Here is a 15539-nt window from a genome sequence, read left to right on the forward strand (position 1 = left end):
CATCCGTGTACTTTTGGGGAAATTTTTAGGCATTGGTTATTACCTTTTACATTACAGATACTTGGTTCATCTTTAGTGGGCCTCACTCACATGCCTAGAGTCAGCATGTCGCACACTAGGTGAATGACATTAGTCAGGCACTACTACGTCTAGTTGTGTTGTCTTGTGCCATCTTTCCCTATTTTTATCTCATCAGAACGACTGTTCATTGCAACAAGACAAACTACTTGCTACTTCCTATTTTCCAGCATATGCTCGCAGCCTCAGACAAGGCGGTTTCCTCAGCTTGAGGAATGTCGTCTCCGATGTCGTCTTCTTACTGGTTTTTCATGGTTCCTTCAATGTTCACAACTCCTATTACTTATTTTCTTCATGTGATTTAGGCTTTCTGATGTGGTCTTTTCACCTTAATCACGAGTATAATTCCTACACATTCTAAATCAGGCTCCTGCGGTACTATCATGATGGCTCGCACTTACACTTATCATTTCTCTTGCTTTATGCTGATATTTATTGACGCTCAACCCTACTCCGGTCCTTATCATTCATTCTCTTTTCATCCTTCCTATTCAACCCTCTGTTTCATTCCTCTCCTTTATTAAATAATATAAAGGTGCTATCTTTCTCCTCTAAACTACACTGGTCTGTCTTTCAGAACTGTAGCAGTAACCACTGCAGCTACATGAGGTATATTTCCACCATCACTCTCTAGAAACTAGGTCACCGGCTATGCTCTGCTACACCTCACTTGTTAGCCTCAATCTATTTGACTTCTTCTCAGCAATGGCTGCTTACCATTGCTAATTCAGTTGCCGAGTTTCTAACGATACGCATGTACTGTATGTTGCGGTCATTCATATTACACCCAGCTTTTGGGTCAGTCACCATTTGGCATGCGTCCCCATCACTCATTTACTGCATGCGCGACTGGATTCGAAGGAGAAAACGTCTCATATTTGACAAATCGCATTACAGAATGTGTGGTTGGGTTCCACATACAGTTGAATTCGGAAGTTTACATACACTTAGGTTGGATTCATTGAAACTCGTTTTTCAACCACTCCACAAATTTCTTGTTAACAAACTATAGTTTTGGCAAGTCGGTTAGGACATCTACTTTGTGCATGACACAAGTCATTTTCCCAAAAATTGTTACAGACAGATTATTTCACTTATAATTTACTGTATCACATTTCCAGTGGGTTAGAAATGTACACACACTAAGTAGACTGTGCCTGGAAAATTCCAGAAAATGATGTCAAGGCTTGAGAAGCTTCTGATAGGCTAATTGACACAATTTGAGTCAATTGGAGGTGTACCTGTGGATGTATTTCAAGGCCTACCTTCAAAATCATGGGAAAATCAAAAGAAATCAGCCAAGACCTCAGAAAAAAAATTGTAGACCTCCACAAGTCTGATTCATCCTTGGGAGCAATTTCCTGAAGGTACCACGTTCATCTGTACAAACAATAGTAATCAAGTATAAACACCACACAGCCACCATACCGCTCAGGAAGGAGACACATTTTGTCTCCTGGAGATGAACGTACTTTGATGCGAAATCAATCCCATAACAACAGCAAAGGACCTTGTGAAGATGCTGGAGGAAACAGGTACAAAAGTATCTTTATCCACAGTAAAATCAGTCCTATATCGACTAAACCTGAAAGGCCGTTCAGCAAGGAAGAAGCCACTACTCCAAAACCGCCATAAAAAAACAGACTACGGTTTGCAACTGCACATGGGGACAAAGATCGTATATTTTGGAGAAATGTCCTCTGGTCTGATGAAACAAAAATAGAACTGTTTGGCTACAATAACCATCGTTATGTTTGGAGGGAAAAGGGGGAGGCTTGCAAGCCGAAGAACACCATCCCAACCGTGAAGCATGTGGGTGGTAACATCATGTTGTGGGGGTGCTTTGCTGCAGGAGGGACTGGTGCACTTCACAAAATAAACGGCATCATGAGGCTGGAAAATTATGTGGATAAATTGAAGCAACATCTCAAGACATCAGTCAGGAAGTTAAAGCTTAGTCGCAAATGGGTCTTCCAAATGGACAATGACCCCAAGAATACTTCCAAAGTTGTGGCAAAATGGCTTAAGGACAACAAAGTCAAGGTATTGGAGTGGTCATCACAAAGCCCTGACCTCAATCCTATATAAAAATTTTTGCCAGAACTGAAAAAGCATGTGCAAGCAAGGAGGCCTACAAACATGACTCAGTTACATCAGCTCTGTCAGGAAGAATGGGCCAAACTTCACCCAACTTATTCTGGGAAGCTTGTGGAAGGCTACCCAAAAAGTTTGACCCAAGTTAAACAATTTAAAGGCAATGCTACCAAATACTAATTGAGTTATTGTAAACTTCTGACCCACTGGGAATGTGATGAAATAAATAAAAGCTGAATAAATCATTCTCTCTACTATTATTCTGACATTTCACATTCTTAAAATTAAGTGGTGATCCTAACTGACCTAAGGCAGGGAATTTTTACTAGGATTAAATGTCAGGAATTGTGAAAAACTGAGTTAAAATGTATTTGGCTAAGGTGTATGTAAACTTCAGACTTCAACTGTACCATCATACATAACATTTATTCTAAATAATTCAGAGTAACAATGCATTTAGCAGGTCCGCATTGGGCCGGGACTCGGGCAGATACCCATATCGTCCTGCATTTTGGTGTGCACTAAAGCTCGGTTAGTGTTTCAGGTCAATCATTACGGCATGCATTGTTGGATTCAATTCTAGGTTAGTGTTTCATGTTAATTGTGCATGTCTCTTACTGCATGCCTGGCTGGGTAGATGTACACGCAGATGTCTCATTTCAACCAAAAACATTCCATATGATACTTTCCACTACAGACGAATTGCACTTTGTCTACTCTTCACATGCATCTCTTTTACATCTATTTATCTTGTCTTTGGTCTTTAGATCCAATTATTGCTCCGCGGGGGGGGGGGGGGGGGGGGGGGGGGGGTTCAATGCCAGATGCCCAGCACAGGACAACAGGTCATCAGCATCTGGCTCTGAGGAGCATTCCTTGGAGACGAGGCCTACCCCAAACTATTCAATAAAATGCCTTATTATATTCTCTCTGTTTTCATTCAGTTAAGTTTGTACTCGATTGAACCATTTACATTTGCATAAAATAACTCGCCAACAGTAACTGTTGAACTGTTCACGCTAGACACCAAACCAATTTTCGCATTTTCAGGCTAACTTCAAATAATTAACTTGTGGCAACTATAACTATATAAATTAGCATAAAATAACTATCCAACAGTAACTCTTGAACCGTTCAAGGTAGAGACACCAAACCAATGATCTCGTGTTCAGGCTATCCTATCCAATCAATCAGCAAATTAATACATTTTTCCATCTACCTATTTTTTCAACAGTATAACCCTGTAGTCACCACCACTACTATAACTTACTTCAAATCATAAATACTTTTGTAAAAGCTAGCAAGCACACACATTTTCTTAAGGAAATGTACTTCTCTAGTTTGTTGTTTGATTTGGAATTAGGCCACAAAGTTTCTAAAATAGAGGGCCATGGCAAACTAGATGATAAAGTTATTGAAGGTGTTACCAAAATGTTTTGCAGTGACTCAGTCTTTCACTGTAGTATTCAGCAAAGGAGTGACTTTTTCTGAAATAAAACTATGGCAAATTATTGCAGTTTTTTTAATTTAAACTTTATTTAACCAGGTAGACTAGTTGAGAACAAGTTCTCATTTACAACTGCGACCTGGCCAAGATAAAGCAAAGCAGTTCGAAACACATACAACAACACAAAGTTACAAATGGAATAAACAAACATACAGTCAATAATACAGAATAATTTTTTTTTTATATACATTGTGTGCAAATGAGGTAAGATAAGGGAGGTACGGCAATAAATAGGCCATGGTGGCGAAGTAATTACAATATAGCAATTAAACACTGGAATAGTGATGTGCAGAAGATGAATGTGCAAGTAGAGATACTGGGGTGCAAAGGAGCAAGATAAATAAATACAGTATGGGGATGAGGTAGTTGGACGGGCTATTTACAGATGGGCTATGTACAGATGCAGTGATCTGTGAGCTGCTCTGACAGCTGGTGTTTAAAGCTAGTGAGGGAGATATGTGTCTCCAGCTTCAGTGATTTTTTCAGTTCGTTCTAGTCATTGGCAGCAGAGAACTGGAAGAAAAGGTGGCCAAAGTAGGAATTGGCTTTGGGGGTGACCAGTGAGATATACCTGCTGGAGCGCATGCTACGGGTGGGTTCTGCTATGGTGACCAGTGAGCTGAGATAAGGCGGGGCTTTACCTGGCAAAGATTTGTAGATGACCTGGAGCCAGTGGGTTTGTCGAGTTTGCAGATAAAAAAAATGTATGCATTTTCTTTTCCCCTGAACGTAAATACTCTGAACTGCCCGCAAATTCTGAAACATTGTCTAGGCCTACCCTAGACATATGAAATAACAAAGTGAATCCTCTGTTCTACTGTTACGTTCTAATGTAACATTTTAACCTGAGCTCCGGATCTGATCATATATAGCATAATACTTGAAATAGCTTATCTATTTACTACTTTGAAGTAGGTCCAATTAAATATGCAATATGCAACGTTTTGGGCCACCCAACCAAATTCACAGAAAAGTGTGTTAGATCTGTCATCCTCATTGAAAGCAAGTCTAACAAGCGGTCTGTTCTATGTGCGCCATTTATATGTTTCAGGTTCTTAAGTTTTGTTTTTGCATATTTAACTTTCTGTTTTGTACACCAGCTGAAAATACTTTTTGGGGTTTTATGAATAAGCTTGTCATATCCCCTATTTGCACAAAATACCACTTACCTGCTTGCAATGAAATACTTCCACCACCAAAAATAGTATGCTCGCATGGTCTCAAGTTTTCTGGAAGTTAAGCACACGATCTTAATTTTTTTTATTGAACCTTTATTTAAGAACAAATTCGTATTTACAATGATGGCCTACTAAAAGGACAAAGGCCTCCTGTAGGGAGGGGGGCTGGGATGAAAAAATAAATATATATATATATATAAATATAGGACAAAACACACATCATGACAAGAGAGAACACAATACAAAGAGAGACCTAAGATAACTGGTCAAGTAAATGTTTTATAAATGCCAACTTTGCGTGAAAACTGGCATATGCATGCTTTATTGCAAACCGACCCCTTGCCAATAGGCACAAGAGTAGCACAGAGTATTGAATTGCTTACTCAAGTTCTGTCAGATCTATACGTGCTTTCAAAACAACTGGGAACTCTGAAAAAAACGAGGTCATATCATGACGTCAGGGATCTTCAGGTCGGAAAGTCTGAGTTCTAGAAAAATGCCAGAGTTTCGGACTTGGAATTCCAAGTTGGATTTGACCAGTCGGAGGTTATTTCCCCCTCCGACTGAGGTGTTCCTCATTTTATTGACAATGATTTCACTGTTCACTGGTTACTTTAGTGTAGTTTACAAATGTTTTAAATATTTACTAATTTCACAACTAGAAGTGTTTTAAATATAGGTCATTATGATCTACAGTCCAAAAGAAAACAGTACAAAACAGTACATCAGTGAAATTTCACTGCAGGGTAAATATTTAGGCCCTATTATATAGATAAGGTTTTTTTTATTTCAAGGGAACTGACATGCCCTATTGCAATTACATTAAAAGTGAACTCAGAGGCTTCGTCCACAAAGTACAGTCAGTAGCTGTTGTTGCGCAGCCCATACTCTCTGCTGTCCACACGAATCGAACCGACTGAAGGGTACAAGGAGGGTGCTGACGGGGCTCTTTCCAGAACAAACAAAGCGGAGAGATCAGGTGCACTGTCCACAGTGAAAGTCATTAGATCATTTCATCGTTGGTTAGCTGTTGTGTCCTGGAACGCAACATTATCCGGCCTCCCAGAAGTTCCACATGGTTCTGCTTCGGCACATATCCATCGCCCTATCTGCAGCGGTGGCTGCATTCGGGTCCGCGATGTTTATCGCGTTAAATTATTTATACAGAAGGCGAATATGGTATCCCCAAGCGGAATATTATATGATCAAAGAGGTATGCTCTTACCTTTGCCATGTACTGTTAGTGGGACCAGTTACATTAATAACGGATGTAAAAAATAAAATAAAGAACGATAGCAAAAATTAGTTATGTAAAAATGATTTCATACTCGGCATTTAGGCCCCCCCACCCCAGTCGGCATAAATGTATGGCTCTGAAACTGTTGCAATCGGGGGACAGACGCACAGTTTTCACGGTTTATCTCTGAATTCTTGACGTGCCAGAGCGTTAAAGTTCTGTAGGGGCGCCAGTGGAATCGAACGCATGCAGGCATAGAGATGATTTAACGAATCACTTATGTATCGACATGGTGTTACGGTGAGTGAATGAGGACCCAAAAGCGAACTAACTTAAACAGAGCTTCTTTAATAACTAAACATAGGTAGGCTCAGATAGACCGGCAGATTCCGACAGGACAGGACAAGGTTACAGCAAACATGACGATAGTCTGGCTCAGGCATGAAACACAACAAACAAGAATCCGACAAGGACAGGAACAAAAACAGAGAGAGATATAGGGACCTAATCAGAGGGAAAAAGGGAACAGGTGGGAAACGGGGTGAATGGGTAGTTAGGAGGAGACAAGGAACAGCTGGGGGAAAGCGGGGGAGAAAAGGTAACCTAAGACGACCAGCAGAGGGAGACAGGGTGAAAGGAAAGGACAGAGACAAGACACAACATGACAGTACATGACACATGGGGCCTTCCAGCCCAGAGAATGCATATGACAATGATGCACGTTCATCTCAGAACAAGTAAACTGACAATCTGACTACACGTTGATAATGATGAAGGGTTTTGATAAAGAATGATGCACATAATGGTTACGGTCCAAGAAAGCTACAGTATAAGAAAATACACACTAATCGTCTAATGTTAAAGGAGAAAATGCAAATCATTCCAAAGTAATTAAAATATATATATATATATATATATATATATATTTCACCTTTATTTAACCAGGTAGGCTAGTTGAGAACAAGTTCTCATTTGCAACTGCGACCTGGCCAAGATAAAGCATAGCAACAACACAGAGTTACACATGGAATAAACAAAACATAGTCAATAATACAGTACAACAAAAGAAAACAAAAAGTCTATATACAGTGAGTGCAAATGAGGCAAGATAAGGGAGTTAAGGCAATAACTGTCACGACAGTCGTTGTCACGACTTCTACCGAAGGTAACTCCTCTCCCTGTTCGGGCGGCGCTCGGCGTCACCGGTTTACTAGCCGCAACCGATCCCTTTTTCCTTTTCTGGTTGTTTTGTCTGTGTTCCTTTTCACACCTGGTTTCATTTGCGTTTATTTCTGTGTGTATATAGGGCACCTGTTGCCTGCCTTAGTTCGTGCGGGATTAAGCTTGTGTGTATTTGCGCTCGATTATCTTTGATGTTTATTGTTTTCACTATTACGCACGTGTAGTTAAGTTTCGGAACTGAGTTTGTTCCTCCGTGCAAAGTTTCTGTATTGTTTTCACTATTTAGGCACGTGTATGTAAGTGTCGGCACTGTGGTTGTTCCTCCGTGTGTTGGCACGAGTTTCTGATCCTTCAAGAGCTTAGTTTTGGATTTTCGTCTGTGCCATTTTTGTATTGGTGGACTATATATATATATATATATTAAACACGCTTCTCAGAAATCCCTGCTCTCCTGCGCCTGACTCCTACATCTCTCACCGAGACGCACCTTATCACAGAATCCCGCACCAGTTATGGAGTCAGCAGGAGCAGACGCACTCCCAGGGTCCGTGGAGGAGGGAGTTCAACACCACATGGTAGTGTTACACCGGCTGGGGACCGCCATGGATCAGGTGATGGAGAGATGGGAGAGAGGTGGCCTTCCCACACCTTTATCAGCCACACCCCAACCAGTACCACTACCCTCTCCTTCATTGCCTGGGCACAGTGGGATTCGACTCGCCATCCCGAGGGAGTACGATGGGACGGCGGCCGGGTGCCAGGGGTTCTTACTCCAGATGGACCTATATCTGGCGACCGTTCGTCCGGCTCCTTCGTGAGGTGAGAGCGTGAACGCCCTCGTCTCCTGCCTCTCAGGTAAAGCCCTGGAGTGGGCCAACGCGGTATGGAACGATCCTGACTCGGCGAGGGCCACTACCCAGAGTTCACCCGCCGCTTTCGGGCCGTGTTCAATCACCCACCTGAGGGTTGAGCGGCGGGTGAACGGCTGTTCCATCTGAGGCAGGAGAAGAGGAGTGCTTAGGACTTTGCTCTAGAGTTCCGGGCCTTGGCCGCTGGCGCGGGATGGAACGACAGGGCCTTGATCGATCACTATAGGTGTAGTTTGCGTGAGGACGTCCGTAGGGAGCTGGCCTGTAGAGACACCACCCTCTCCTTGGACCAGTTGGCGCCCCGCGGATGTCCAGATCGGGCTCTGTCAGTTCCATCCCCCAGCTCCACCCCTCTAACGCCCATGGAGCTAGGAGGTGCTGCAGCGAGGGCGACCGGAGGAGGGGGCCTTTCCTGTGCCAGCTGTGGTCGCAGAGGGCACACTGCTGACTGGTGCTGAGGGGGTCCTCCAGGGAGTCGAGACGCCAGGCCGAGCACTGCTCGGCACCAGGCTCACCCAGAGCCCCCTGTTGGTCACATGTATGTATGGATTGTTTTTCCTGAATTTTCCCCTCTTTCCCGGCATTAGGCGGTAGTAGATTCAGGCGCGGCGGGGAATTTTATTGACCGCGGTATAGCACACAGGTTAGGGATCCCCCTTGTTCAGCTTGACAAACCCTTCCCAGTGCACGCCTTAGATAGCCGACCATTCAGGTCAGGGCTAGTCAGGGAGGCCACGGCTCCACTGGGTATGGTCACGCAGGAGGGTCATGAGGAGAGAATTAGTCTCTTCCTCATTGATTCTCCTGCGTTTCCGGTGGTGTTGGGAATCCCCTGGTTGGCCCGTCACAACCCCAGGATTTCGTGGCAACAGAGGACTCTACAGGGGTGGTCGGAGGAGTGCTCAAGCAGGTGTGTAGGAGTTTCCATCGGTGCTACAACAGTGGAGAGTCCAGACCAAGACTCCACCGTGCGCATTCCCTCAGAATATGCCGATTTGGCTATCGCCTTCTGTAAAAACCCAATTACCACCTCATCGACGAGGGGATTGTGCGATAAATCTCCTGGTAGGCACTGCACTTCCCAGGAGTCACGTGTATCCCCTGTCCCAGGAGGAAACGGTGGCATTACAATTCAAAAACTTGCACAATTGGTGGCTGACTAAATACTTTTTTGCCCCACTGTATATATTACATCTTTACAGACAACGAATCTGTTGTGTTATGAAAGACACATTTTAGTCAATCAATCTTTTGGTCTTAATCTTTGACCAATAACCCTAATTTTATTGTTCATATTAAATCAACCCATCTCATGAAACCTGAAATGTGTAATTAAAAATTACTGATAAATTGATACAATTTCTTTGAAATAATCTTATGTTTGTCATTGGTTTCACATTGTGTCACTGTATGGCATATTGGTGGTCTGGCATCAGAGTTGCCCAATTTAACTTAATATGTTTTTTGTATCTACCTAACTGTTGCTACATTCATTAGTAAACATTTTAAGGACATTTTGATGACTCAATCTTAATTATTTATGTTTCAAAAAAATATTAGTAGAAATGGAAAAATGTCAGACAATAGAACTTTACACATGCATGTTTAAAGTAAATTATCAATCCAAACAATTTCTTAGTATTACCATAAATGTTTGTCTTTGACTATATATGCAAAGTAAAGACTGAAATTACATTCTAGAAAGCCTGAATTGTCATCTAAAATATAGTTAACACCAGTGACAAAAAAGGCAGAACAAGCATTTTTTTTAAATGTAATGTAGTAAAAATATACAAATGTTAAGCTGTCATTTGTTGATTTATAATGTTAAGGGGTTAACTATTATCTGACTAAGTTTAGATTTTAATTTTTTATTATTACAATTTGTAAAAAGTTGGCTGTTCAAGAAGCCACCATTTTCATAGAATGACCCAGTTAATATAAGTTAAGCATGTAAATTGATGTAAGATTAATATAAATAGGTGTATGGACTTTGTTGTTGTTGAGAAATTCATGCTCTGTTTGAATTATTCAATATTTGTATGTTTTAACTTTTAGGAGGCAGTTGTTTTGCAGACAGCTTTTATTGAAACATTACCTTTCAATCGTCTGATCTTCAACCTTGTTATCAATGACCAGTCATTCCTAAATCATGTATGAATTGTAATGCCATGTTTCTACTGAAGTGGCACCTCTGGGTGTTTTGTTTGACTGCTAAAGTAAAGTGTGATTATTAAAGTGATGGCCTTATTTGTTTAAATCTTAGGTTTTTTGACACAGTTGGAAAGTAGAGGCACTTTTTTATGGGGGTAGATCAGCTTTAATATCAGATTGTGGGTTCTATCATTTTAACTGTTTGTATCATTTCTAATTCACTTTATTTTTCTTTACCCTGTTTTTCACCCATCCCTACCATCTGTTTGAATGTTAAATGACGAGACAGAGGCATTGATGCGAGTAACCAGTCTTGTTCAGTACATCACAACACATCCAGGTATCTCAAGCACCCCGGTAAAACACAAGAGTTGCAGTAATGAACATTTACCAACAGACAGGCATCACGGTGCCATCTTACACCCATGACATCTCCCCTTTAATAAAATAGGACAGGAGGTGTCAATTCACTAACAAAACAAACCTAGTAATAACTTCCAACATGAACAGTTCAGTATTTTCTTTCTTTTCTCAGGTAACAACAACACATTTTGATATTCTCTTAACTTTTATCTCTGTCAACAATCCCTGATGGGAAACCTACAGATTAAGCATTTTTGGTGGCTGGGACAGACGCCCGCAGCGTGAAAAGACAGACGGCTTGTCTGTGAGGACTGCGGGTTCCCACACAGGCATGTCACCTGACTGTCTAAGGGGAGGATTGATGGGTGAGGGAGCGGCCGACCTGTGATCCCCTGGCTCTTCGCCCAGTGCCTCAGGCCCCATGTGACTTGCTGGGGTTCTGTCTTTTGTCATGCGACCCCTTTGACCATCAGGGTTCTGAGTAGGTGCTGGCTCAGCAATCCGAAGGTCCACCCTGTTACAACGGTACAGTGATCCATTCACTTCGACCAAGTAGGAGCGTGGTGCCACTTTCTGTACACAGGATCCGAGTCTCCAGAGGCCTGTCCGGTCCCCTGGTAGGGGCTTCATTCGCACCATTTCACCCTGAGCTCAGACAAGTATTTTGCTGATTTGTCATAGATGAACTTGGAGACCTGTCTTCTGTGACGTAGCTTCACCAGCACGTCTGTCACCACACATGGCTCCAGGAGAGTGCTGGCTACTGGCAGAGCTGCTTTTAAGCGCCATGCCATGAGGCGCTGTGCCGGGCTGCTATCCATGCCTTCTGTCTGGGTATTGCGCCACTGCAGGATTGCTTTCCAGGCATCTTTGCCCTCTCGCAGATTCTTTTTGCAGAGGTTCTTTGCGATTTTTACTGCGGACTCCGCCTTCCCATTAGCTTTTGGGTATCGTGGTGATGAAGTGACGTGCTCGAATTCCCATCCTGCAGCAAATTTTCGGAACTTGACTCCGGAGAATTGGGGTCCATTGTCTGAAATTACCCTATCTGGCTGGCCATAGCGGGCAAACTGAGCCTTGCAGCGTTTGATCGTTGTCTCTGCTGAGAGGTCGGGGAGGAGGTCAATCTCCCAAAAGTCTGAGTAATGATCGACTACCAGCAGAAAGTCTTTGCCACTGTGCTGGAAGAGATCTAGACTTACTATCTGCCAGGGGCGCAACGGTAGCTCATGGGACATCATCGTCTCTCTCTGTTGCTCAATGGCATATTCATTGCAGATTTTGCATTTACTGACATAGTCTTTGATTTCACTCTGCATTCCTGGCCAATACAGTGTGTCACGTGCTTGTCTGTAACAGGTCTCACCTCCTATGTGACTTGAGCGCACGATCGCCAACATCTCAGGGCGCAGAGAACGGGGAATAACGACTCTGACACTTGAATATTACTCAGTTTTGAACACTGAGCTCCTCTTTGACTGGCCAATATTCTCTGACGGCTAAAGCAGTTTCTTCCCTGCAGTCGGGCCAGCCCATCAGAATCACAGACCTCAATGCCTGGAGTTGCTCGTCCCTGTCTGTGTGCTGTCTGATTTGTATAAGGCGCTGGTCCGTAACATTGAGGTAGTCAGCCTGGTTGATGTGTTCAACATCCACTTGCTCTGTTTGTAAGCTGCACACTGCGTGTTGTTCATGCATGGAGCGTGTGTGAGTGCCTGATGCAGTAGCCCTGCTGAGCGTGTCACTCACATACATCTCTGGCCCTGGCTTATACACCACCTTGAGGTTGTAGTTTTGTAGGGCCAGTAGCATGCTCTGCAGTCGTTTTGGGGCATTCAGAAGAAGCTTGCTGAATATAGCAATAAGGGGCTTGTGTTGAAAAGATAAGTGATCAGAAAAGATAAGTGATCATCATTCAGAATCAGTAGGATATGTAGATCTCAGTAAAATTAAGTTAATCATGCAATCAGACATAAAGGAACCTCCTACATATAAAGGAGATGGTACAGACAAATGCTCCATTCATGAATGGGAGGAGTTGATGAGAATATACTTGAGGAGGAAGGGATTTGACCTATTCATGCATGCCTTTGGCTGATTTTTACAATACTAAACCTGTACCCGGAGAGGCTGTTATGGAGTATTGGGTTCGATTGAACAAGGCCGTAGATGTCGCTGACGAGGGCCTTAACCTGTTGATCCTACTTGAGACGCAGACGTCTCAACTAGGCACCTGGAAATGCAAATGCGCTACGCTAAATGCTAAATGTACTTGTTAAAACTCAAACGTTCATTAAAACACACATGCAGGGTATTGAATTAAAGCTACACTCGTTGTGAATCTAGCCAACAAGTCAGATTTTTAAAATGCTTTTCGGCGAAAGCATGAGATGCTATTATCTGATAGCATGCAACACCCCAATATACCTGAAGGGGACATAAACAAAATAATTAGCGTAGCCGGCGCTACACAAAACGCAGAAATAAAATATAAAACATTCATTACCTTTGATGATATTCTTTGTTGGCACTCCTATATGTTCCATAAACATCACAATTGGGTCTTTTTCCCGATTAAATCCGTCCATGTATGCCCAAAATATCCATTTGTATAGCCTGTCTGGTTCAGGAAAAAAGCTCTCTTCCAACACGCAACGTCATTTTTTAAAATTATATAAGTTTCCTATATTCTTTGACAAAACACTTCAACCTACTTTTGTAACCCAACTTTAGGTATTTGTAAACGTTAATAAGCGATCAAATTGATCACTGGGCGATCTGTATTCAATAGCAGCTACTCAAGAAAACAATGTCCCTTTTTCTCTCTCCCAAAATCGATTGCTGTATGCTGGACGGAATGAAGGATCTATTTGTCATGACACAAAGGATTTTTGTCAATGAAAATGACGTTTTTGGCTACATCGTGTGGAAGCTGTAGGAATTGCAACCTCGGCCCTATTTAATTTGGTGCCCCTTAAACAATACATGCAAGTGGCGCATGGATATTTTTTTCAGTTTTCAGTGACCAGTTTTTCTTGCGCTTTTCGATGAAACACACGCTCTGTTATAGTCACAGCCGTGATTTAACCAGTTTAAGAAACTTCAGAGTGTTTTCTATCCACACATACTAATCATATGCATATACTATATTCCTGGAATGAGTAGCAGGACGCTGAAATGTTGCGCGATTTTTAACAGAATGTTCGAAAAAGGAGGGGTAGACTTAACAGGTAAGAAGATTGACAGCTCCAACTCCGATGTCGTTAGGATGTTTGTAACATACTGCCCTGACCCCAAACTGGCAGCAGTATTCCAATACAAGTCTGTTGAGAAATGGACTGCGAGTGAAGTACAGGAGAGAATCTATGAACGTGCCTCCCGGGTGGTTAAGGGCGCTGTACGGCAGCGCCAGCTGTGCCACAAGAGACTCTGGGATCGCGCCCAGGCTCTGTTGTAACCGGCCACGACTGGGAGGTCAGTGGGGTAACGCACAATTGGCCTAGCGTCATCTTGGTTAGGGAGGGCTTGGCCGGTAGGGATATCCTTGTCTCATCACGTAACAGCGACTCCTGTGGCGGGCCGGGCGCAGTGCGCGCTAGCCAAGGTTGCCAGGTGCATGGTGTTTCCTCCGACACATTGGTGCAGCTGGCTTCCGGGTTGGATGCGCACTGTGTTAAGAAGCAGTGCGGCTTGGTTGGGTTGTGTATCGGAGGACGCATGACCTTCAACCTTCGTCTCTCCCGAGCCCGTACGGGAGTTGTAGCGATGAGACAAGATAGTAGCTACTAACAATTGGATACCACGAAATTGGGGAGAAAAAGGGGTAAAAAAAAAAAAAAAGAATCTATGAACATGAACGCCGCAGGAAGGCCACCATGTGTAAATCTACCTCTGTATCCTCAAAGCAAGTAACAGTACATCCCCAGATAACTCCATGTGAAGGCGGGGTCAATGCTGGTGCATGCAGTGACACTTCTCTCACATCAAGCACCAAACAAGATGGGCAGAGTGCAAGTATCGAGAGACTCATTCACCTGCTTGAACGTACCTTAGAGAAGAGCATACCACCCGTTATGGTTTCACAGACACAGGCCAAGGCAACATATTTCCCCGCCCAACCCTTCAGGCGTAGGGAATGCAGGGTTTGTGGCTCAACAGATCACTCTACTGTGATGCTCAACCTGTGCCTCTGGTGCTTTTCCCCAGATCATTGGAAGTCAAATTGTCCAAAACCGGGGGAACGCTATGCCAATCCCGGTGGTGAGAGACGCCCACCACAACAGCAGCAACCATTAAAACTGACACGCCCACAGGTGAAGGGGGGGAATGTGGGTGTTCAACTGTCTACCCCCAAGAAAGAATTTGATGATCTCGAGAAAACGTATGAGATTTTGTGCTCTCTCCTGCGAAAGAAGGAAAGAACATTGTTATGTTAGGTTCACAAGAGGTTGAGGCTTTTTCAGATTTGTTTTACACCTCTGTGTCTGTACATGGGAAAGTACAGCTTAAGTGCATGCTTGACACTGGGTCTATGGCCTGTACATTGAGTGAACATGCGGAGCAGAGACTTTTGGAAGCAAGTGCCCTTCCTCAGCATTATCAGCCTCCCACAGAGTTAGTATTAGTGGGGTGTGGGGGGAAGAAGACCTCAACAAAGTGTTTCTATGATTTGGAGATGCAAATCTATGGGATTGATGTTAAAGTACCCACTAGTTGTTCCTGGACAGCGTGATGATCTCATCCTGGGATCGAACGTCATTAAGCATCTATTGCATGAGATGAAAGGCACTGACGAATACTGGAAGCTCGTCAACAACATGGATGGCCAGACCCACTCACCAGAGGGTGAGCAGTTTCTGCAGATGATGACAAGTGTC

This window comes from Oncorhynchus mykiss, chromosome 12 (assembly GCF_057628025.1).
Source record: "Oncorhynchus mykiss isolate SJ-2025 chromosome 12, ASM5762802v1, whole genome shotgun sequence".
Taxonomy (NCBI): domain Eukaryota; kingdom Metazoa; phylum Chordata; class Actinopteri; order Salmoniformes; family Salmonidae; genus Oncorhynchus; species Oncorhynchus mykiss.